At 41.4% G+C, this 26,029-nt stretch overlaps 4 non-coding genes across 4 annotated transcripts; all 4 read left to right on the forward strand.

Moving 5' to 3' along the window:
- Positions 1 to 8,073: 8,073 nt before the first annotated feature.
- trnaa-cgc (transfer RNA alanine (anticodon CGC)) lies at positions 8,074 to 8,145 on the forward strand. The gene has a single exon. It is a non-coding gene; the product is annotated as a tRNA-Ala (tRNA).
- Positions 8,146 to 8,681: 536 nt separating this feature from the next.
- trnaa-ugc (transfer RNA alanine (anticodon UGC)) lies at positions 8,682 to 8,753 on the forward strand. Its single transcript has one exon. It is a non-coding gene; the product is annotated as a tRNA-Ala (tRNA).
- Positions 8,754 to 9,365: 612 nt separating this feature from the next.
- On the forward strand, positions 9,366 to 9,437 carry trnaa-ugc (transfer RNA alanine (anticodon UGC)). Its single transcript has one exon. It is a non-coding gene; the product is annotated as a tRNA-Ala (tRNA).
- Positions 9,438 to 10,227: 790 nt separating this feature from the next.
- On the forward strand, positions 10,228 to 10,299 carry trnaa-ugc (transfer RNA alanine (anticodon UGC)). Its single transcript has one exon. It is a non-coding gene; the product is annotated as a tRNA-Ala (tRNA).
- The last annotated feature ends 15,730 nt before the right edge of the window (positions 10,300 to 26,029 follow it).

Consider the following 26,029-nt stretch of genomic DNA (forward strand, 5'->3'; position numbering starts at 1 on the left):
TTTCGTTTTAATAAAATTTGTAAAATTTTCAATCAAAAAATAAACTAGTAGCCCGCCATTGTTGATGTCAATAATTACTTACACAATGCTCATGGGTGCCGAAGCCTATAAAATCAGTCGCACCCAAACGCCAGCAGAGGGCGGCAAAACGCCATAAAACACAACAAGTGAGGGTTTCACTGTGCTGTCATTTAAATCTCTCTGAGCGGGGCATCTGTGTTAATTGCGTCAAATATTTTAACGTGATTAATTAAAAAAATTAATTAACGCCCGTTAACGTGATAATTTTGACAGCCCTATGGGAAACACAAAGATTTGTTGAAGGACTGCAATTTTTGATGATTACTTGGAACAGGACGTTTTGAACTAACCTTGAGTAATAATAGTGTGACAATATCTCGATACAGCGATATATCGCGATATTTTGAAACCCGATCGGTTATTGATATGCTCCCGCCAAGTATGGATACTTTTATTTGACATATTGGCCATTGGTTGAGGTGTGCGAAATTTCCGATTCTTAGATTATTCGCGATTCGCCCGTGGAAGATTCGAGAAAGATTCACAAACATCCAAATTCCGATTATTGAAATATGTAAAGTAAAGCGGAAGTAAGACACACTCAGCGCACCGCGCGGTCTTCGGGACGCAATGAGGAACGGAGCGAGAGTAGCTAAACATCATGCTTGTCATTACCCGGTCCCTCGGGTAATGCCAATGCTCAACTCACGGCTCTAGCTCAACTCATGCCGCGAGATAAAAAAAAACAACAACATACCTGACTGCTGCCGAAAGCTGCTACAAAGTACGTCCACAATACATAATGTTAAGGTAGATATCATATTTATATAGGACTAGATGCAGAATAGACTTGGTGGCGATAGCAGCACATGTAGAGAAAGCTAGATGTGGGCGTTAGTAAACGGCCGCCATCTTAAAGCAGTAGACTTCCCTGCAAGGCTGTTGTAGCGAACCTTCCAAGCAAACCTAATTAACCTATTTATCTAAAATACTCCTAAATCGGTAAAATATTGACTTAAATCTATCTTTAAAATAGTTTAAAAACTTTCACATGTCGAAAGTAGACAAAAGGGAAATTATGGAATAACGGGAGCGATTTTAACAACTTTAACAGTTGATTCACAACATTAAATTAATTGAATGTAGTTTAAAGCTGCTGATACAGAGTGGGGATTTGAGTATATTATTTATTGTTTTTAACTGTTAACTTGATAGTCAAATAGTCGTTTATTTAAGCCTGCAAGGCTTTTTTTTTTTTTTTTTTTAAACAGTTTTTGTAATTGATGTACAAAAAATTAAAAGCAGCTAATATCGCCGGGGGGTTCATCAATAATCGATTTATAATCAAATAGTAGCCTCCGAATCGTAATCGTAATCGAATCGTTAGGTGCCCAAAGATTCCCACCTCTAGCCATTGGATGCTGTAAACTGCTTAGTGTTTGTTGAGCAATTCCTTGGCGGTCCACTAGGGGCGCTCAAGAGTGGCGGTGAAGGTGAAGTGCGCACAAGTTGTCTAGAGAAGAAGAGAGGACGATCCATATGGGTTGAAAAAAAAAAAAAAAAGCTTCATGGGAACGGTGGAGGAAAAAGTCGCAAAAATATTGCTACAAATCACACATGTAAACAAACTGTAGATTTTACATCAACAAGAAAGGAAGTAAGGTGGACAAGGATTTTGCTGTATGCAAGAATTGCGTGGGTCTACTTCAGTGTTTTTCAACCTTTTCTGAGCTACGGCACGTTAAATGTTCAAATATTAAGATTTGAATGAGGCAAAATAACATGCTTTTTCTCTCAAATATATTGTTATAATCATTTGTTTCGGATGGACTGTAATTATTTTCTGTGTAAAAATTAATTTGGTGTTCAAAATGTCTTTTTTCAAATTTGAGTCTTGAAAAAGAGGGGGTCGTCTTATAATCAGGGCTGTCTTATATCCGGGCCAATACGGTTGTCTCATGAAAAATGACATGGCCTGTAAAAGTCAATGCAAATTCACTCGGCAATGACCCTCTCCAGGTTACACTTGATGAGTCTCGCCAATGGTAATTATGTTGCTGTGCTTGCCGATTCGAAAGTGTGTAACATGCGTACATTTTAAAACGTAAATCGTGGAACCGATAGGAGAATCGTTAGGTAAATTGCCAAACGATTCCATGGAATTGGACCACTCGGTTCTTTTTAAGAACCGGTTCTCGATACCCATCCCTAATACGCTAGGGTCCATATTGTCGCGGACAGCAAGGTGGCTGATGGCTAGAAATCCGAGCAGTTCTTGAATGCAGCACGAGCAATACCTCGCTCATCTGCTCATGACCGAGAACTTTCCATCTACTTCTTCCTTCCTACTGCAAAAAAATGCAACTTTGGATAATTTTTCGCGGCACACTGGTCTACTTGACCAACACATTTTAGTTCATTCATACTTAAGACCTAATTGTCCTGAATGTGGCCCGCAAACCAAAATGATGGCATGTTTTTTTTTGTGGATGTGCGAGGAAGCAGGAGTTCTCAAATAACCATATATGACCAGGCCACGCCCCCAAATCTTCCCAAATGACCTATGACTAGGCCACGCCCCAATTGTCCCCTGACGACCTGATATGACTAGGCCACGCCCCCCACACATCTCCAAATGACCTGATATGACTAGGCCACGCCTTTTAAATGTCCCCAAATGACCTGATATTACTAGGGAACGCCCATCCAAATGTCCCCATATGACCTGATATGACTAGGCCACGCCCCCAAACGTTCCCAAATGACCTCATATGACCAGACCACGCCCCCCAAATGTTCCCAAATGACCTGATATGACTAGGCCACGCCCCCCAAATGTGCCCAAATCAACAGGAAGTGACCTGATATTGTCCCCGAATTATCCCCAAACCAACCTGGGCCGGGCTAAGATCTGTATTGCCACACGGCAAAGACCAGAAGTAATTTCTCCAGAAATTGCCGTTTCTAGTTGTCCTGAATGTGTCCCACAAACCAAAATGGTGGCATTGTTTTTTCGTGGATGTGCGAGGAAGCAGGAGAACCCAAAGAAAAGCCTAGCAAGGACTGGGAGAACACGCAAGACATGCGCCATGCTAGAAGGAAAACAAAAACTGTGAAATAAAGGACTGTTTCAGAAAAGGAATTTCCTCTATCATTGATCCAAGCCAGGCACGGCTGGAATGTCATCACCACATCCTCGTCTTCACTCGCTGCTCACCGTGAGGACGGGGGAGAAAAACCGGCTGCGGCGCCGTTTCCTGTTCGGCATTAGTCGGCGACCGCAAACGGCGACAAGAGCGCGCGGCTTAACATATGGTTTCATTTGATGTCTCCCTCCCTCCTTTCCCTCCACCCTTCCTCCCATTTATCCGGCACGCTCCACCCCACCATCATCTCCGCTTCCTTCACAGGCCACCGCGACATATTGGCTTCTCCGTGCTCACACGAAGTCAAATTACCATGACGCTGCTTGCAGAAGAGGTGACAGCGGCCCGCTAGCTGTCTGGCTAACAGGCTTTGTGGTAGCCCGCTACCTCCTGTCACTTTCTACTCAGTTTGATAAGCAGCGAGGGAGGCGCTCTTGGAAATTGCATCATTGGCGTGAACACTGTGCCAAAAACACGCCCCGGTGTTACCAGTAGGAAAGATTACAGACATGTACACTGGTGAGCTTGCCAACACTCTGTGAGAGTATGGAAAGCTGTTTTAGCATTTATACCATATCCCTGATACCCAGCTTAGAGTTCTCATATTAGTAGTATTTATCTGTGTAGACTTACTTCTCCCGAGAGTAAAGTGTGAAAATGAATTTTAAAAAGTAAGCAAAAAGAATGCTTGAAAATTTTATGTTAAAATGACCAAATAAGTCAGAAGTAGTGCTGCAACAATTAATCGATTAAATCGAGTAATTCGATTAGAAAAAAGATTCGTATTCAATTTTGCTGCTTCGAGTATTCATTTAATCTAAATGGCGTTGTAATGGTTTGCCTTGAAAGTGTTTGCATTTAGAGGCCGTTTACATGGTGACTTTCCGAGAATAGGAAAAATTTCAAATTTGCATTTATATGGGCCCGTCTCCATTCGAACAATGTCGCAATTCCGCATGAAAACGATGTCGTATTCATGCCAGGCCCTAGGGGGCAGTGCAGATTTACAAGGCAACGGCGAATGATGCACTTTGACCGCACCAAAGTTCCTCAGCCCGGAAAAAAATATGCCCTCCCACTCGAAGCAATGGCAATTTTCTTTTGTTCAAAAAGGCACAGAAATGGAAACATTCAACATATTTAATTAAAAAATATTAAAACAGTAAATTAAAGCCGACATTCCGCCATATTTGCTGTTTTTAATGTTTAGTAGCATGGCTGCGCACACCCAATGTGACGTGTACGAGTGCTGACGTTATCGGCGCGGTCTTGCGCCGCAGGACCCTGTGATATGCATATCCCCTGCAATTGAATTCTTCCACTTTGGAGGCAGGATTCAGAATTTTTCGTCTTCGCCTTCCGTCTTCGCCGACAGCATATGCACACGAGGCCACTCCGCAACACAGTCATTGCGTCTTCGTGTCGCAGAGTCACTATGTAAACTGCCCCTTAGTTTCATTGATTTAGGTGGATACACCGCCCTCTAGTGGCGATATTGAATATGACATAAGTAATTTCACATGGCTGAATCCAGCTGCTGCCTGATAAGACCAACATAAGTATATATAAGTATATATAATATATACTTATATATAAGTATATGTAATACTTTTTTGTTTGTTGAGATAAGGTTTGTGTAAGGCATTCCTAATTTATTTTATTGATAAATTTAGCGTTTTTTGTGGAAATGTGTGTTTGTAGAATTTGTTAAGAGCATTGTAAAAAAAGGGGGAAAAAAACGTTAGCATTTTATAGCATTTAAGCTAGCGGACTTTTTCTCTGTAAGTTAGCCAATTGTTCTTTTGTTGTACATAGATACTCAGTTATTTTATATAGTTATTTTATATGAGTTTTATATAAGTTTTTTTTTTTTTACTGTTTGAGGCTCAGCTCATGTATTTTAATTTTTTATGTTCCTTATCCGATTACTCGATTATTCGAAATAACTAGATCATCGATTAATTGTCTACTAAAATAATCGATAGCTGCTGCCCTAGTCAGAAGTAGCTCTAAAATGGAAAACAATTTCACAGTGCCCTGTCCAGAGACAATAAAAAATTCGTTAGAATTTTTTAAAATTTAAATTACAGCGTAGATGTAGGTACTCTTTGTCATTCCAGGTTAAAAGCATTGCACTAAAATCTAATGGGTAACACGATGTGTGAATTATTACATTAAGATGGTTCTCAAAAATTTGGTCAATGGCTTTCCAGAGTGTGTACCAACATACATTCATTGTTGGCACTGCTACCACACATCCTTGTACAACGACAGTGCACTGTGACCTCAGTCTGCCCTAAGGGTCTTTGCATGTGTGCGTGGAAGGGGGTGGGGGAGGGGTTTCAACAGACAGGCTAATGGGGGTTGTCACACCAGGGAGTCAGGGGGATAGCCAGTCTACTTTGTGATGCTCTGCAAGAAGAGAAATTGGTATGGATGATGATTGTTTAAGTCAACGAGATGATAGGTTCGATGTACACCACGTACTTCAAGAGGTTTGATTCTGATTTTTCAGTGTTAAAAGTTGGTTTATCTGTTCCAGATCCAATACATGAAGATTAAAAAATTCTGGCATCAACTAGTTTTAGGCATACTGTATGTGATCTGTATCAGCTTTAGTGTTCAAGAATAGTGGTGTCATCAAAACAGACTTACCTTGGAATATAACAGAAAAGACAGGACACAGTGTTTCCTTCTTCTTCACTAAGGTTGATTGTTTGACTACTGTACAGTGGGGCAAGTAAGTATTTAGTCAAACACCAATTGTGCAAGTTCTCCTACATGAAAAGATTAGACAGGCCTGTAATTGTCAACATGGGTAAACCTCAACCATGAGAGACCGAATGTGGGGGGAAAAAAAAAAACAGAAAATCACATTGTTTGATTTTTTAAATAATTTGTTTCCAAATTAGAGTGGAAAAAAAGTATTTGGTCACCTACAAACAAGCGAGATTTCTGGCTGTAAAATAGGTCAAACTTCTTCTAACGAGGTCTAACAAGGTCTAACGAGGCTCCACTCGTTACCTGTATTAATGGTACCTGTTTAACTCTTTATCGGTATAAAAGACACCTGTCCACAACATCAGTCAGTCACACTCCAAACTCTACTATGGCCCAGACCAAAGAGTTGTCGAAGGACACCAGAGCCAAAATTGTAGACCTGCACCAGGCTGGGAAGACTGAATCTGCAATAGGTAAAACGCTTGGTGTAAAGAAATCAACTGTGAGAGCAATTATTAGAAAATGGAAGACATGCAAGACCACCGATAATCTCCCTCTATCTGGGGCTCCATGCAAGATCTCCCCCCGTGGCGTCAAAATGATAACAAGAACAGTGAGCAAAAATCCCAGAACCACACGGGGGGACCTAGTGAATGACCTCCAGAGAGCTGGGACTACAGTAACAAAGGCTACTATCAGTAACACAATGCGCCGCCAGGGACTCAAATCCTGCACTGCCAGACGTGTCCCCCTGCTGAAGAAAGTACAGGTCCAGGCCCGTCTGCAGTTTACTAGAGAGCATTTGGATGATCCAGAAGAGGACTGGGAGAATGTGTTATGGTCAGATGAAACCAAAAACAAACTTTTTGGTAGAAACACAGGTTCTCGTGTTTGGAGGAGAAAAAATACTGAATTGCATCCGAAGAACACCATAACCACTGTGAAGCATGGGGGTGGAACCATCATGCTTTGGGGCTGTTTTTCTGCAAAGGGACCAGGATGACTGCACTGTGTAAAGGAAAGAATGAATGGGGCCATGTATCAAGAGATTTTGAGTGAAAATCGCCTTCCATCAGCAAAGGCATTGAAGATGAGACGTGGCTGGGTCTTTCAGCATGACAATGATCCCAAACACACAGCCAGGGCAACAAAGGAGTGGCTTCTTAAGAAGCATTTGAAGGTCCTGGAGTGGCCTACCCAGTCTCCAGATCTTAACCCCATAGAAAATCTGTGGAGGGAGTTGAAAGTCCGTGTTGCCCAGCGACAGCCCCAAAACATCACTGCTCTAGAGGAGATCTGCATGGAGGAATGGGCCAAAATACCAGCAAGAGTGTGTGAAAAGCTTGTGAAGAGTTAAAGAAAACATTTGGCCTCCGTTATTGCCAACAAAGGGTACATAACAAAGTATTGAGATGAACTTTTGGTATGGACCAAATACTTATTTTCCACCATAATTTACAAATAAATTCTTTAAAAATCAAACAATGTGATTTTTTTTTTTTTTCTTAATCACATTCAGGTTGAAGTTTACCCATGTTGACAATTTCAGGCCTCGCTAATATTTTCAAGTGGGAGAACTTGCACAATTAGTGGTTGACTAAATACTTATTTGCCCCACTGTATATGTCACATTCCACAGATAGATGACTGTGGTAGAATTAAAAATCTAATCATAAATTTTAATCATGTTTAATGACACATGACCCCGTGCAGTTTATCACGACAAATTCACTCTTAACACAACTCAGACCAAAGGATAATCCGATGGGATAATCTTATAAAAGAAATTAGTCTGGCATTTGTTGTTGTTGATCACAAAGTGGCATACTGTAACCAAGACCAAAACAACCCTGGAAAAACAACATTCTCAGTCATGTACAGATAATTCAAATTTCATTGGGAAAGTTATTTTGAACAGCCAGTGACAGTGGGGATGTAGTTCAGTGGGAGAGTGCATGCTTTCCATGTCTGAGGTCCTGGATTCATCCCCTAGCATCTCCATTTGCTGAGCCAACAGGTGCATTTTAAAGAAGATGATAATGTGTTCAAACAATTTATTTCCGCAATGATTTTTAGTAATGTCCATGGATTTTTTCATATTTTGAACCAAACAAGGAGCACCGGAGATATGACGCATGTGTAGCGTTTCATCCATGGCTCTGTCTTTTTAGACATCCTGTGATGAGGGGATGTAGCTCAGTGGTAGAGCGTATGCTTCGCATGTATAAGGTCTTGGGTTCAATCCCCAGCATCTCCAGTTCATAAGGCCAATGGGGTTGTTTTGAAGATGTTGAGAATGTGTTCAAACAATATATTCCATCCATCTTCAACCGCTTATCCCGAATTGAGTCGCGGGGGTAGCTGTTTCAGCAGGGAAACTTCACTTTCCCTGTCCACCTCAACTACCTCTGACTGGGGGATCTTCAGGTCTATGGCTCTGGGCCTGCACAGAAGAACATCTCTGTAGGGATCTCTGTAGCGCCCTGGTGGTATCCGCACCAGATCCCCGAACCACCTCAACTCCTTTCTACGTGAAGGAGCAGCTACTCGACTCTGAGCCTCTCGTGAATACCAGCGTTTCTCACCCTAAGTGAGACACCAGCTATCCACCTGAGAGAGCAAACAACTTATTTCTATAATAACTCATAGTAAGTCATCCACTCAGTGGGTGGCAGTGCCGCTCGAGCACAAAACAAAGAGCACTGGAGATAAGAAGAGCTAAGACGGGGAAATATGATGAAGCGTATGTGGAATTTCTCTGGTGGCTCTGGCTTTCAAAACTGCAGGTAAAAAGGGGATGTAGCTCAGTGGTAGAGCGCATGCTTTGCATGTATGAGGCCCTGGGTTCAATCCCCAGCATCTCCATTTGCAACAGCCAACGGGTGCATTTTAAAGATGGTGACAATGTGTTCAAATAATACATTCCCTCCATCCATCAGTCTTTATCCGCTTATCCGAAATCGGGTCGTGGCAGCAGCAGGGGCAGCAGCTTCGGCAAGGATCCCCAAATTTCACTTTCCCTGGCCACATCAACTAGCTCTGACTGGGGGATCCTGAGGGGCTCCCAAGCCAGTGTTGAGAAATAATCCCTCCACCAGGTTCTGGGCCTGCCCCAAGGTCTTCTCCCAGCTGGACGTGTCAGGAACATCTCTGTAGGGAGGCGCCCTGGTGGTATCCGCACCAGATGCAGCAACCACCTCAAATGACTCTTTTCTACGTGAAGGAGTAGCTACTCGACTCTGAGCCTCTCGTGAATACCAGCGTTTCTCACCCTGTCTCTAAGTGAGACACCAGCTATCCACCTGAGAGAGAAAACAACTTATTTCTACAATAATTCATAGTAAATCATCCACTCAGTGGGTGGCAGTGCCGCTCGAGCACAAAGCAAAGAGCACTGGAGATATGAAAAGCTAAGACGGGGAAATATGTTGGAACGTATGTGGAAATTCACTGGTGGCTCTGACTTTCAAAAGTGCAGGGGATGTAGCTCAGTGGTAGAGCGCATGCTTTGCATGTATGAGGCCCTGGGTTCAATCCCCAGCATCTCCAGTTGCTGTAGCCAATGGGCTACTTTTAAAGATGGTTATAATGTGTTCAAATAATACAATCCCAGGAGCAGCAGGGTTCGCTGAACTTCTCTTTCCCTGGCCAGCTCTGATTAGGGCAGTGGTGTCAAACCTCCACAAAGGGCCGCAGTGGGTTCTGGTCTTTGTTCCAACAGATCTAGCACAGACAGTTCAACCAATGAGGTTTCTGCTAAAATAAGCAGCACCTGACTGCAATCAACTGATTACACTTGTAAAACACCAGATTGGTGAAAAGATATTCATCTTGTTTGGTTGGAATGAAATCTAGCACCCACTGCTGCCCTTTGAGGACCGGTTTGACACCTGTGCATTAGGGGATCCTGAGGGGCTCCCAAGCCAGTGTCGAGATATAATCCTTCCACCAGGTTCTGGGCCTGCCCTAAGGTCTCCTGCCACCTGGACGTGTCAGGAACATCTCTGTAGTGAGGCGCCCTGGTGGTATCCGCACCAGATGCCCAAACCACCTCAACTCACTCCTTTCTACGCGAAGGATCAGCAGCTCGACTCTGAGCCTCTCGCAAATAGCAGCGTTTCTCACTCTGTGTCTAAGTGAGACACCAGCTATCCACCTGAGAGAGCAAACAACTTATTTCTACAATAATTCATAGTAAGTCATCCACTTAGTGAGTGGCAGTGCCGCTCGAGCACAAAGCAAAGAGCACTGGAGATATGAAGAGCTAAGATGAGGAAATATGACGAAGTGTGTGTAGCGTTTCACTCGTGGGTCTGACTTTTAAAACATCTGTGGATCAGGGGATGTAGCTCAGTGGTAGAGCACGTGCTTTGCATGCATGAGGCCCTGGGTTCAATCCCCAGCATCTCCAGTAGTTTCAATATCAGTTTCCCTCCTTTATCAACTACCACAGGCTATGACCTGCGGGCTGTTAATGAATTAGTTAAAACAGCACTTCTCAAATAGTGGGGTGGCCCCCAGAGCGATGCTGAGGGTGGCGCATGCAACCTAGGAGAACATACTTTCTTTCTCGTAATTGAACATCCACTCAGTGGGTGTCAGTGGCACTCTAATTTTCAGAGTATATGCATTATTTTTGAACCAAACAAGAGCAAAGAGCACTGCAGATATAAAGAGCTAAGACAAGGAAATAGAAGCCTGTGTAGCATTTGACTTTGACTTTTAATCCAGTGGAAAACGAGGAGAGACCAGTCTGTTTACTGTGTCAAAAATTAGTACTGTCAAATTTATCGCGTTAACTGGCAGTAATTTTTTAGTTAATAATGTTAAAATATTTGACGCATTTAACGCATGCGCGGAATGACCCGCTCATGCATTCTCTCAAACAGGTTACAATCAGGCTGTTTTTTACTCATTGAGAGGCAGAAATGTGGGTGGAGACAGGCGTTCATTGGACCGCGCTGTTTGTTGGCATTAGCTTTTGCAATTCTTTCTCAACAAACATAACTATTGTGGCGAGCGATGTGGGGATGAATGGCAGGAGATGATCTTTTCCTTCCCCATCTTTATTTAACATAACGCAGAACATATACCATTTGCAGCTGCCACTGACAGTCATGGTTGCCCAACTTCCCATCATACATTTGGTCAGAACAGTTAAGAAGGAAGAAGGAACTGTAGCAAGGCTGACAAACAGTCACAGCTCAATAGAACCTTATATCCCAACCACCCTTAGCTGTGATGACTTCCTAAAGTTTTTTTAACAATAAAATCGCAACTATTAGAAATAAAATAAATGAATCACTTCCAGTTATTAGGTCTGATAAAGTGCAGACAAAGAATTCAGAATCTCCTATAAACCCCTCTAAAATATTAAATAACTTTACCACTGTAGACCAAATCGATGTAATTTCAATTATACGTGCCTCCTAGACCCAATCCCAACCAAACTTTTTAAAGAGACCCTGCCTCTAACTCCTGACATTATCTTAAATATAATAAATACCTCATTAGTTACTGGCTACGTGCCGCAGTCCTTTAAATATGCAGTTATTAAACCGCTCTTGAAAAAAACCTACTCTTGATCCTGATATTTTGGCCAATTATAGACCTATTTCTAACTTACCATTTCTCTCCAAAGTCCTTGAAAGAGTGGTAATTAAACAGCTCTGTCAGCACCTACAGGACAATAGTTTATTTGAACATTTCCAGTCTGGCTTTCGAGCTCATCATAGCACTGAAACTGCATTAGTTAAAGTTGTTACTTGCCGCTGACGTTGGATTAGTCTCTATCCTGGTTCTGTTGGACCTGAGTGCAGTCTTTGACACAATCGACCATAATATCTTATTGCAGAGACTAGAATGTGACATAGGCATTAGAGGAGCAGCCCTCTGCTGGTTTAAATCATATGTATCTATTAGGTACCAGTTAGTCAATGTAAACCAGCAATCATCATCATACTCTAGAGTTAGTTATGGTGTGCCGCAAGGATCGGTCCTCGGGCCCATCTTGTTTACGCTGTATATGCTTCCTCTAGGTAATATCATCAGAAAACATAGCATTAACTTTCATTGTTACGCTGACGACACACAACTGTATTTATCAATTAAACCTGGGCAGGTCAGGCAAGTGGAAAAACTAAGCACCTGCGTCCAAGATATAAATACCTGGATGAGCACTAACTATCTTCTACTTAACCCTGAAAAGACAGGAGTCCTTATAATAAGCCCGAAAAGTGTGAGAGATTCTTTAGCTGCCCAGATAGTCACTCTGGACAATGTAAATGTAGCCTCCAGAACCACAGTTAAAAACCTAGGAGTTTTATTTGACCTTGACTTATCGTTTAAAGCACACATTAAACAAACCTGTAAACGGCTTTCTTTCACCTGCGCAACATCGCCAAAATTAGAAATATTTTATCTAAAAGCGATGCAGAAAAATTAATTCACGCGTTCGTTACATCGAGATTGGATTACTGTAACTCCCTACTTGCAGCTTGTCCTAAAAGTTCTCTAAAAGGTCTTCAGCTAGTCCAAAATGCAGCAGCAAGACTTTTAACAGGAACCAATAGAAGAGAGCACATCACCCCTGTGTTCCAGGCACTTCACTGGCTTCCAGTCGAGTTTAGAATTAAATCTAAAATACTCCTTCTTACATTTAAGACCATTAATGGGTTGGGGCCATCTTATCTCACCGATGCTCTGGTTCCATACCGCCCCAACAGAACACTCCGATCTCAGAACGCAGGTCTACTGGTAGTTCCCAGGGTTTATAAAAGTACTGTCGGAGCTAGAGCCTTTAGCCACCAAGCCCCTGTTTTATGGAATCAGCTTCCAACTAGTATTAAAGAAGCCGAGACAGTCTGCACATTTAAGATTAGATTAAAAACGTTCCTATTCGACAAAGCTTATGGTTAGGCAAGTTGAAGTCGGAGTAGACTAGGGTTAAAAAAAAAAAAAAAAAAGAGCTTAGACTAAGAAAAATACAATAGAATATTTAAAAACTAAATTTTGGCCTTAAATAAAATATTGTTTGTTTTTCTTTTCACACTTTTTGTTTAGCAATCTGTAATAAATTGATTAAAGTATCAGAATTACAAGTTTGAAAAACTGAATATTTCACTAAAGGTCAGAATTCTGTGGTTTCGTACACCACTCTTTACCCTCATTTATGTTGCATGAATTATCGCAAATGCATGTTATTTTCTTACTTTTACATATCGATAATATGTACCGTGTGTGCGTGTTTTGTGAAGAATGCTGATGAGATATGAAATAACCAGTAGCCAATTGAATAAGCTACCCTTTTTGGTTTATATATTTGGAAATCTGACACTAAAGGAGTCAGTGCCTCACCAACCATGAACCTCACAGCACGTCACTGAGACAAATAGAGCTTTTGATAGCAAAGTAACAATTTATTTACTCATAACTAAATGAGAGATGACGCTGCTGTGGCCGCGACAGCGGGGTAAACGTTTCCCTTATCGCCGCCTGTCTCTGCTCGGGGAGCAGCACGGACACACCGACATAGTCCGCTGCACTAGTTGTCCCGGTCTTTCTGCTCGGTCGTCCAACGACTTGCATCCCGGGCATCCTATCGGTTGTTCTGATCGGTCGTCCGCCCCCTTGCATCCTGGACGTCCATTCGGTCGTCTTCTGCCGGCGCCCCGGCATTGTGGCCAGCCGTTTGTTCGTTCCGTTAAAACAGGTTGCGGGTCTTACCAAATGCGCTACTGCCCTCCAGTGGCCAGTTTTATTGCTTTAAAATGGATTTTCAGCATTGTGCTTTGGAGCTAAGTTGAATCAGAAACCAGAGATCTCTCTTGTTAAAACATACGTAAAAGATGTATAAATACGTCTTTGGGACACTGAAACAATTAAAAATAGAACGTATTTATACGTTTTTGGGAGCAAATGAGTAAAAAACCCCAATCACATTGATAAGCCACTTGATTTTTTTTCAGTGAAAACGTGCCAAATGCTACAAATAATCGTCCCGCTTTGTTTCTCGGTATTACATGAGTAAACCAGCGAGCACTGTTTGCATCATACTGTATAAGGTGGCATACCAAGTTGCTCAGTGAGAAATAACCCCACACAATAGCAAAGGAGCTGTTACTGCCTGCAGCAAAACTAAAAACTGTCCCTCCAATGACACTGTCGTTTTTGTTCTATTGATTTGTTTTTTCGGTCAAATTGTTTGGCTTATTGAATTCTAAGGTAATGTTGCTCATCAATTTGAATTTATTATTATTTACTGATGTGATTTGATTTTTTTTGTGACTATCAAATGGTCAAAAAATGTACCTTGAATGTATCTTTGCAATTTGGATGTGATTTTTTTTTTAATTTAGGCAAATTGATGTGCTTTAAGTCATTTCTGTTACAAAACAAAACAACGCTAATAAAGTTATACTTCATTTTTAAGTTGATATATATTACTTTTTTGTCTTAAATATCGAAAAGGACACAATGTTAAGCTGAGGTGTACTTATTATACTAATAATTTTATAGACGAATGATATTTACAGTGGCAGCAGAGAGTTTGGGGGTGTAACTGAAAATAATTGAGAAGCACTGAGTTAAGATAACTTTGTGTCCACTCTAAAAACCACTGTCCCTGATAGGCTTAAACATCAATACACACGCGTGTTGAAAATCAAAACTATAGTAAATGTACTGGCACGAGTCTATATGATATTTCGCTTTGATTCACCCGTCACACATGATGCATAGACAGGGGTCAACGCGGGGACAAAAGCTGACAAGATGGCTGGAGGTGTGCATCTGTTAGCGATTGTGTCACCGAGGCGGGTTGGGCGGCTGCTCAGCCGCATGAATAATAGCGCTCGGAGGGCGAGCGGCCATTGGTACCCGCTCTTCACACCTCCGCCGACTGAATGGCGCGTAACCATGATGCTGTGAGAGCCAGAAACAAAACCATTTGCATGATGGTTGGCCGCCTCTTTGAAGCGCTTAAAATAGTCTGCAGTGGAATTATAAATATGGTGTTGACTGTCTTGTCAGGCAAGTAGGATGGCAGTAGGTAGTGTATTTCCTCGATTTAATGTGACCCCACTCTAATTGATACCTTACTTTAAGTAATCACATTTCTTTCTAGCAGAATAACACTGGGAAAAAAAGAATAGTCTCATTACTTTTAGTCTTTGCATTCTGCTGTGTTTATCGTAGTACAATGGCGCCTTGAGGAATGAGAATATTTTAACTTATGTGTGTGCTAGTACCTCAAAACATGCATTTAAAAGTTTATCTTTCCTCGTTAACATCAATGGCTTGCATGGGCGGGTGGATGACATATACACTTACCGGCCACTTTATTAGGTACACTATGCTAGTAACGGGTTGGACCCCCTTTTGCCTCAATTCTTTGTTGCATAGATTCAACAAGATGCTGGAAGCATTCCTCAGAGAGTTTGGTCCATATTGACATGATGGCATCACACAGTTGGTGCAGATTTGTCGGCTGCACATCCATGATGCGAATCGCCCGTTCCACCACATCCCAAAGATGCTCTATTGGATTGCGATCTGGTGACTGTGGAGGCCATTTGAGTACAGTGAACTCATTGTCATGTTCAAGAAACCAGTCTAAGATGATTCCAGCTTTATGACATGACGCATTATCCTGCTGAAAGTAGCCATCAGAAGTTGGGTACATTGTGGTCATAAAGGGATGGACATGGTCAGCAACAATACTCAGGTAGGCTGTGGCATTCCAACGATGCTCAACTGGTACCAAGGGGCCCAAAAAGTGCCAAGAAAATATTCCCCACACCATTACACCATCACCACCAGCCTGAACTGTTGATACAAGGCAGGATGGATCCATGCTTTTATGTTGTTGACGCCAAATTCTGACCCTACCATCCGAATGTCGCAGCAGAAATTGAGACTCATCAGACCAGGCAACGTTTTTCCAATCTTCTATTGTCCAATTTCGATGAGCTTGTGCAAAATGTAGCCTTATTTTCCTGTTCTTAGCTGAAAGGAGTGGCACCCGGCGTGGTCTTCTGCTGCTGTAGCCCATCTGCCTCAAAGTTTGACGTACTGTGCATTCAGAGACGCTCTTCTGCCTACCGTGGTTGTAACGGGTGGTTATTTGAGTCACTGTTGCCTTTCTATGAGCTCGAACCAGTCTGGCCATTCTCCTCTGACCTCTGGCATCAACAAGGCATTTCCGCCCACAGAACTGCCGCTCACTGGATATTTTTTCTCTGTAAACCCTAGAGATGGTTGTGCGTGAAAATCTCAGTCGATCAGCAGTGTCTGAAATACTCAGACTAGCCCTTCTGGCACCAACAACCATGCTACGTTCAAAGTCACTCAAATCACCTTTCTTCCCCATACTGATGCTTGGTTTGAACTGCAGGAGATTGTCTTGAACCATGTCTACATGCCTAAATGCCCTGAGTTGCCGCCATGTGATTAGCTGATTAGAAATTAAGTGTTAACGAGCAGTTGGACAGGTGTACCTAATAAAGTGGCCGGTGAGTGTAGATTAGAGGTGCCCTATACGTCCAACGCGATTGACTTGTAGATCTCAAATATAGTGTGATTATTAAATCCTTGTTTGAAAGGGGAAAAACGTATTTGATGAGATTAGCAGTAGGTAAACCAGTCAAGTTTTTGTGGAAAAAGCAAGATCAGAGCTTTTTAACCACTGGCATCCAGCCTTTGATTGACATTCATAACTGCAAGTCAGATCTCCTTTATGCATGACTCACAAAATATGTGCAGTCACCCTTGTCTGCCACTGCAGAACACCGCCATCTTCCAATTTCAGCCTCAGGGAGGGTAAAATACAAGAACAGGTGCCTGAATTAATAAAGGTGCTATGAAATACAGAGCACTTGAGAACTTCAAAATGACTGGACTTGAACAAATTTGGTACTCAGATCTTGCTGTCTTTTATTCATTCATAATTATTCCATACCAAATAATTGATCAGTGATTCTGGATGTCTAGTCACAACCACAACTGACAAGTGTGCCTAGCTTTCAAGTGCTGCGTTAGTACATAGACCTACTTGATAAATGACAGAACTGTCAGAGAAAAACCAGTTGGTTGCATGCTAGGAAACTGCAAAAACCTGTAGCTTGTTCTTGGTTGTGACTTCTATTTGGAGATTTTTCGTGGACATGACCTGAGGAAGGAGGACTAAATAGGATCTACAGCTAACCCCCTGGCGGAAAAGCGTGGGAATTTCGTGGGAAGTGTGAATTTTTTTCTCCACTGTATTCCCTCGTTCTTCGCGGTTTTCACGGATATAGGGGGAATATAGTGGGAAAAAATTGCTGTATTCCCTCGTTTTTCGCAGTTTTAGCAGAAAAGCTGGGGAATATAGTGAAATTTTTTTTGCTGTAGGCCTATTCCCTAGTTTTTCACAGAAAAGCGGGTGAATATAGTGAAGATTTTTTTCACTGTATTCTGGCGTTTTTCGCGGAAATAGGGGTAATACAGTGAATTTTTTTTGCCGTATACTTTCGTTTTACGCGGCTTTCGCGGAAAAGCGGGGCAATATAGTAAAGATTTTTTTCGCTGTATTCCCGCGTTTTTCGCGGAAATCGCGGCTTCCGCGGAAAAGTGGGGAAATACAGTAAACATTTTTTGGGGCTGTATTCCCTCATTTTTCATGGAAATAGAGGGAGTACAGTGTAGATACAGTAAGTACTGCAGTATACCGTCATTTTTCACGTTTTTTTGCGGAAAAGCGGGGGAATATAGTGAAGATTTTTTTCTCATGTATTCCCTCGTCTTTCGTGGTTTTCGCTGAAAAGCGGGGAAATATAGTGAAGATTTTTTTTCGCTGTATCCTTTCATTTTTCGAGGTTTTCGCGGAAAAGCGGGGGAATATGGTGAAGATTTTTTATCGCTTTCTTCTCTTGTTTTTGTGGTTTTGCATTTTTTGCGGAAATACGGGGGAATACAGTGAATTTTTTTTTCACTGTATTCCCTCATTTTTCGTGGTTTTCGCAGAAAAGCGGTGAAAAACTGAAGATTTTGTTCGCTGTATTCCCGAGGTTTTCCCGGAAAAGCGAGGCAATATAGTGAAGATATTTTTCTCTGTATTCCCACGTTTTTCGCGGAAATCGCGGCTTTCGCAGAAAAGTGGGGGAACACAGAGAAAATTTTGGGGGGCTGTGTTCCCTCGTTTTTCATGGAAATAGAGGGAGTACAGTGAAAAAAATTTGCCGTATACCCTCATTTTTCTCGTTTTTCGCGGTTTTCGCGGAAAAGCAGGGGAATAAATTGACCCTAACCCTATAAAGTGAAGATTTTTTTTCGCTGTATCCTTTCGTTTTTCGAGGTTTTCGCGGAAAAGCGGGGGATATAGTGAAGATTTTTTTGCTGTGTCCCCTCGTTTTTCTCGGTTTTCGTAAAAAAAACCCGCTAGGGAATACATCGAAAAAAGTTTTCACTGTATTCCCTCGTTTTTTGCGGTGTTCGTCCGAGTTGAGCCAAACTGCGAGGGCCCGTTCAGTCCGGCTTGCAGGGCTGGTTAATTTTGAAGTGCTTAAAAACCATTTATTAATATATATTTATATATATACACATAATTTTTTTTTTTTTTTTAAATAACCAAATACATTGAACATATTTTTTTCTTTTTTTGGCCGGGGGCGGGGGCACTACTTTGTGTTTTTTCATTTATCGCGGGGGGTTCTGGTCCCCATTAACCGTGAAAAAACGAGGGATCCCTGTACATTCAATACTAAGCCCCTTTTCCTTCACTTTTTTGATGGATTCGTGTAGAAAAAGGGCCAGTCATCATTTTAAAATCACCTGCTATAGTATATGATTGCACCTTGAAGTTAGGTTTAGCAATCCAATGTCATATTTCAGCACTTTCTGACTTTTTATAACACTATGACACTAATTAAGAAGAAGCGGAAACTGAGACACAGAAATGGGAAGGTGTGAAACTCATATAACACATATAACTACAGCAGTCGATCCCTTTTGTCAGGGTTGCCTTTTTAACTCCACCAATAGGTGAAACCTACAGAAACGGAGGTTACATATTTGGTTCCGTATGTCTGTTTTTCTGTCTGTCTGTATATTTGTGTTCAACATAACTCAAAAATGAATATAGGATTTTTTTAAAAACTTGGCGGAAGTCTGCTCTCTTCGAATTTTCATCTAGTTTAAACCACAGGCTTCATTCCAAGTGAGTTTCCATTCAGTGCAAGTCATCAGAGCAGGGAATTGGCCGAAAATGTTCTCAATTGTTGCGTGCGATCAGGGTTAAGTGTTCTAAAATGCTGTATATTATTGTGTAACAAGGAAAAGTTATTGTCTCTGTAAGCAAAGTACAACTATGTGGTGTTTCAGGGAGAGAGAAACAGCCCATAATTCTGTAACTTTGTACTGTTACTGAACTCCTGAGATAAAGACAGAACATTCAAGAATGGTGTGAGTCTTTCTGTGGTGACAGTTCCGGAGGAAAAACCAACACGAAGTGGTGAGTTTGGTAAGGTTTATAATAAAGTTGTTCGATATTAACGCATTTTCTCCCAAAAACGTATAAATACGTTCTATTTTTAATTGTTTCAGTGTCCCAAAGACGTATTTATGTTTTGTTTTTGTTTTTTTGCAAGAGACATCTCTGGGTTCTGATTCAATTTAAGCTCCAAAGCACAAAGCTTAAAATCCATTTTGAAGCAATAATACTGGCCACTGGATGGCAGTAGCGCATTTTGTAATACCCGCAACCCGATTCAATGGCAACGAACGGCTGGGCCACACGGCCACGGCACCGGCGGAAGACGACCGAATGGAGAACAACCTAGAGGACACCCGGTATGCCAGGTTCGGGATGTAACTAAAGCAAAACATAGCTGTGTTAAAGTCAAAGTTATGTTTGATATGTACAGTGGGGCAAATATGTATTTAGTCAACCACTAATTGTGCAGGTTCTCCCACTTGAAAATATTAGAGAGGTCTGTAATTGTCAACATGGGTAAACCTCAACCATGAGAGACAGAATGTGGAAGAAAAAAAAAGAAAATCACATTGTTTGATTTTTAAAGAATTTATTTGCAAATCATGGTTGAAAATAAGTATTTGGTCAATGCCAAAAGTTCATCTCAATACTTTGTTATGTACCCTTTGTTGGCAATAACGGAGGCCAAACGTTTTCTGTAACTCTTCACAAACTTTTCACACACTGTTGCTGGTATTTTGGCCCATTCCTCTCCTCGAGATCTCCTTTAGAGCAGTGATGTTTTGGGGCTGTCGTTGGGCAACACGGACTTTCAACTCCCTCCACAGATTTTCTATAGGGTTGAGATCTGGAGACTGGCTAGACCACTCCAGGACCTTGAAATTCTTCTTACGAAGCCACTCCTTTGTTGCCCTGGCTGTGTTTTTGGGATCATTGTCATGCTGAAAGATCCAGTTACGTCTCATCTTCAATGCACTTGCTGATGGAAGGAGATTTTCACTCAACATCTCTTGATACATGGCCGCATTTATTCTTTCCTTCACACAGATCAGTCGTCCTGGTCCCTTTGCAGAAAAACAGCCCCAAAGCATGATGGTTCCACGCCCATGCTTCACAGTGGGTGTGGTGTTCTTCGGTTGCAATTCAGTATTCTGTCTCCTCCAAACACGAGAACCTGTGTTTCTACCAAAAAGTTCTATTTTGGTTTCATCTGACCATAACACATTCTTCCAGTCCTCTTCTGAATCATCCAACTGCTCTCTAGCGATCCGCAGATGGGCCTGGACGTGTACTTTCTTCAGCAGGGGACACGTCTGGCAGTGCAGGATTTGAGTCCCTGGCGGCGCATTGTGTTACTGATAGTAGCCATTGTAACTGTGGTCCCAGCTCACTATAGGTCATTCACTAGGCCCCGTGTAGTTCTGGGATTTTTGCTCACCGTTCTTGTAATCATTTTGACGCCACGGGGTGAGATCTTGCATGGAGCCCCAGATCGAGGGAGATTATCAGTGGTCTTGTATGTCTTCCATTTTCTAATAATGGCGCCCACAGTTGTTTTCTTTACACCGAGCGTTTTACCTATTGCAGATTCAGTCTTCCCAGCCTGGTGCAGGTTGTCTCTGGTGGCAATTTTGTCTCTGGTGTCCTTCGACAGCTCTTTGGTTTTGGCCATAGTGGAGTTTGCCGTGTGACTGACTGAGATTTTGGACAGGTGTATTTTATACTGATATTGGGTTAAAACAGGTCCCATTAATACAGGTAACGAGTGGAGCCTGGTTAGACGTCGTTAGACCTCGTTAGAAGAAGTTAGACCTCTTTGACAGCCAGAAATCTTGTTTGTATGTAGGTGACTAAATACTTATTTTCCACTCTAATTTGGAAATAAATTCTTTAAAAATCAAACAATGTGATTTTCTGTCTTTTTTTTTCCACATTCTGTCTCTCATGGTTGAGGTTTACCCATGTTGACAATTACAGGCCTCTCTAATCTTTTCAAGTAGGAGAGCTTGCACAATTGGTGGTTGACTAAATACTTATTGCCCCACTGTATATCGATTTTGGTTTGATATCAGTATCAGATTTTTGGAGTTGGACAATATCCAGTTATCGGTTAAAAAGTCATTATCGGACAACTGGAGTTTATTAATTTCAGGCATCAGGCTTGGTTGGTTGCAGGAGTGGCAACCTCTTGGAACCTCACGATATGATACGATTTGCGATACAAAGCTCACGATAACGATGATCTGACGATATGGCGATACAACGATTATCGATACATATGGTCAGGAAATCATTTTAGGATTTTTTTACAAACAACTAATAAACAAAAAAAGTTTCTGATGTGAATTGGAATGAGTTTATCACGAGTAGACGTCCAATCCTTTTGAAGTGGGAGGGATGGCAGCGAATGAACGAATGTTCATTCGCTGCCACCCTCCCACTTCAAAACGGATTGAACGTCTATGGCCGTCAGTGGCAGCCAATGCCAGGCAATAAGGTAATTTTGGGCCATTTAGGGTCATTTACCTGTTAATTTTCAGTTACTTCCTGTTGATTTTGGGGTATTATATCGGTCCCTTCTTTTTAGTTTTGAGTTACAGAACAGGAAGTGACCTTGGGAATCACCCAAATGAATAGGCAGTGACTCAAACTCAACAGGAAATAACCTGTAAATGCCTTAAAATGAACAGCAAGTGGCCTGTAAATGACCTGAAAATCGGACCGAATGACTGTGAATGTTCTGGTTTTTAATGAACTAACGTTCCCAGTCTAAATGGATTGGGCGTCGAGCACCGTCATTGGCAGCCTTAAGCCTGAGTTATACTCCCACGTTGCGGTGACGGCGCAGCGACTATGGCGTCGTTCGACATTCGATAGTTCTGCGGTGAGGGAACGCGTTGCTCTGTAATTCACCGCCAAGCCACTACAGGGATGTGGCGTTATGTTTGTATGGTTTTGGGGCATGCTTGTTGACTTCCGCTACTTGGAAAAAAAATAAACAATGCAAGATGGAACTCTTGAAAGTAAATATTCTGCTCATCAACACTGGATAAATATTGAACATACAAATGTTGAGGGGCAGGCGACGCAGAAGACGGTTTCGAGGCGGTCTGGCCGACTTTTGTTGCCGAACAGAGAGTTTTAGACTCGGGTGGAGAGAGCTAGCTGTGGCGGCTAGCTTCAAACTGGCGTCGAGCACTGTGTTCAAGGTCCTCAAAGCCCTCCAGCCCGATTTGTTTGCCGTGTCCTACAACCAGCCAGTGGGAAGCCATAGCAGATTTCTGGCGTCTATGGAACTTCCCAAACTGCGTTGGAGCCTTGATTTTAACGTTATCATAAAAAGCACCGAGGCATTCTCAATCAGTGATGATGTATCATGTGTGAACTGTCTGTTATTGAAAATTAAAGATCAAAACAACACTTCTGACACCAAATCTGTGCTTTATTCTTCATATACTTGAAGTGTGACACATAAATAAGTCAGAGAATAACAGCAAACATATGTACACAATAAATGATGAAGTGCACCAACCAAAAATACGACATAAAGTGATAAAAAGTTGGCAGTTTTTGGCCGACTGGGTTACCGCTTCGTGTGGCCACTGGATTCCGAACACACACGTCTCGGTGGTTCTTCCATTTTTTTAGGGGTGTCAAACGATTAAAATTTTTAATCGAGTTAATTACAGCTTAAAAATTAATTAATCGCAATTAATCGCAATTAATCGCAATTCAAACCATCTATAAAATATGTCATATTTTTCTGTAAATTATTGTTGGAATGGAAAGATAAGACACAAAATGGATATATACATTCAACATACGGTACATAAGTACTGTATTTCTTTATTATTACAATAAATCAACAAGATGGCATTACCATTAACATTCTGTTAAAGCGATCCATGGATAGAAAGACTTGTAGTTCTTAAAAGATAAACGTTAGTACAAATTATAGAAATTTTGTATCAAAGCCCCTCTTCATGTTTTCGTTTTAATAAAATTTGTAAAAATTTTCAATCAAAAAATAAACAAGTAGCCCGCCATTGTTGATGTCAATAATTACTTACACAATGCTCATGGGCGCCAGCAGAGGGAGCCAAAACTCCGAAAAACACAAGTACAGATTTCACTGTGCTGTCATTTTAATCTGTTTGAGAGGGGCATTTGTGCGTTAATTGCGTCAAATATTTTGAAGTGATTAATTTAAAAAATTAATTACTGCCCGTTAACGCGATAATTTTGACAGCCCTAATTTTTTTTTTTTTTTTTCAATCGCTGACCTTGCCATTTGGCAATCACAATAATGTCTCGACGAGACTTGCTCTTCGATGATACTCCCGTCGGCTTGGTCCATTTTTGCGTGAAGAAAATAATGTTTGATTCTATTCTACAATGGCGGTGATTTCACGCTAAACCGGAAACAACAGTCTGAGCGGAGCAACCACAGTCCGTTTTCGCCACGTCATACACGTCTACGCGACGCGAAGGTTAGAAAATTCGAGAGGCGCGCGTCAGGCTACAGCGTTGGGTCGTAACTCGGGTCTTCCTTGACGGCGCAGGTCTGACGCGGAAGTATAACTCGGCCTTAAGAGTTAGCTGAGACACTAATATGGTGGAAGATTTTGGTCGCAACTTGATGGTTCCTTTTTTTTTTTTTTTTTTTTCAAACATTGACACCTTTTTAAAATGATATCTCGATTCTTGACAGGAGCATATCGACAACTTTTTGGGATACAAAGTATCACGATATATCACCATTTGGATATTTTGTCACACCCCTAGCTGGTTGGTTGGTTGGTTGGTTGGTTGGTTGGTTGGTTGGTTGGTTGGTTGGTATGAGGGGCCGTACAAGACATTTTTCATTCTGGCCCTCTCACACACATACATACTCCTCTCACACTCATACATTTTCACTCTCACACTCATACATTTTCACTCTCACACTCATACATTTTCACTCTCACACTCATACATTTTCACTCTCACACTCATACATTTTCACTCTCACATTCATACATTCTCCTTTCGCATACATACATTCTTCTCTCATGTACATATATTCTGCTCTCACATCCATATATTCTCCTCTCACATACATATAGTCACTCTCTTACACACACATATACTCTCCTCTCACATCCATACATTTTTCTCTCACATACATATAAATTTTACTCATACACACACACACATATATTCTCCTCTCACATACATATAAATTTTACTCATACACGCACATATATTCTCCTCTCACATCCATAAGTTCTCCTCTCATTTACATATACATTTTACTCATACACATACATACGTACATTCTTCTCTCTCAACATATATTTTCATTCTCATTCATACATACAGTATGAAACATTGACTAGCTTTAAACTTTATTAGCTGTGAGGTCTTTTGACCTTATGACCCCAAACCAGTGCAGGGTTGAAGTACTTTACTTGGAGATCAAGGCACACCTCTTAGTTTTCCAATTTATCTATTCATAATGTTTTTATGATTTTTAAAAATTGATTTAGTAACTTCAAATAGCTCCTAGACCATTTGACGTTTTTGACCCAAAACCAGTGCAGGGTAAAAGTACTCTTCTTTTAGGTTGGAGCACACGTTAGTTTTCCAATTTAGCTCTATTCACTCATTTATTTTTTTGACTATATTTTCACTTAAATAACCAATTGCTTTTGTGACCTTTTTAATCATTATCAGTGCGCATTCATAGAACTCTCCTTGCTGTTTGTGGAACATTTTTTATCATTAAGACAGCTAGACATTTTCCATTTGTTGCTGTAAATAATAGCACAAATACAATATGATCTGTCAAAATACTTAACACAGTTATAGAAAGTGCGTGCTTGATTTTACAATAGTGTCTTAATTAGTCAGGTAGCCATCATTAATTTTTGTATTCAGAAAAATACAAATAAATAAATGCGAGTCTCACGCGGGGTTCAAACCCGCGTAATCCGAGTCACAGTCAAGCGATTTTACCACTGAGCCACGCTCCCGAATGACCTCAGAACTGTGATTTTTTTTTTTTTTTTTAATCTAACTGGAAAGAAAGTGCGACTGGCTTGACCACGAAATCAGAAAACGCGGCTCAGTTCACTGCAGTGTTTCCATTGCCGGGAGTTGCATTTGCTAAAATGTTGGTGCGTCTGATATCGCAATTACTGCCGCGACGAGTTTGGGCACGTGTCACGTTAGCTCCCACTTGGACTGCGAAAGGGATTTGGGAGTTGCTAGGTTGGAAAATTTCTCTCATCTCACTTTCAATCGCGCTATTATGAGTGACATTGGGTGCAGCTGATCCTGTCCTCTGCTGCTCGAGATGTGACCGTTTCAGAGGTCGACAAAGTATTTCGTAATAGCCCAACTGCTTGCCGAAGTGCTCGCGTCTTGTTGACCCGCCTCAACAGGAATTGCTTCAGCTTCTCTGCCAATCAGAGCTAACCAATCAGAGCTGCCTTCCGTTTCCACTATACTTTCACTCACACATACATATATTCTCCCCTCACACAGATATATATTCACTCTTGTACCAATATATTCTTCTCTCATTTACATATATTTTCTTTCTACATACATACACACACACAGAGTGAAAATGTATGAATGTGAGCGTAAAAATGTATGAATATGAGAGTGAAAATATATGAATATGAGA

This window comes from Corythoichthys intestinalis, chromosome 7 (assembly GCF_030265065.1).
Source record: "Corythoichthys intestinalis isolate RoL2023-P3 chromosome 7, ASM3026506v1, whole genome shotgun sequence".
Classification (NCBI taxonomy): domain Eukaryota; kingdom Metazoa; phylum Chordata; class Actinopteri; order Syngnathiformes; family Syngnathidae; genus Corythoichthys; species Corythoichthys intestinalis.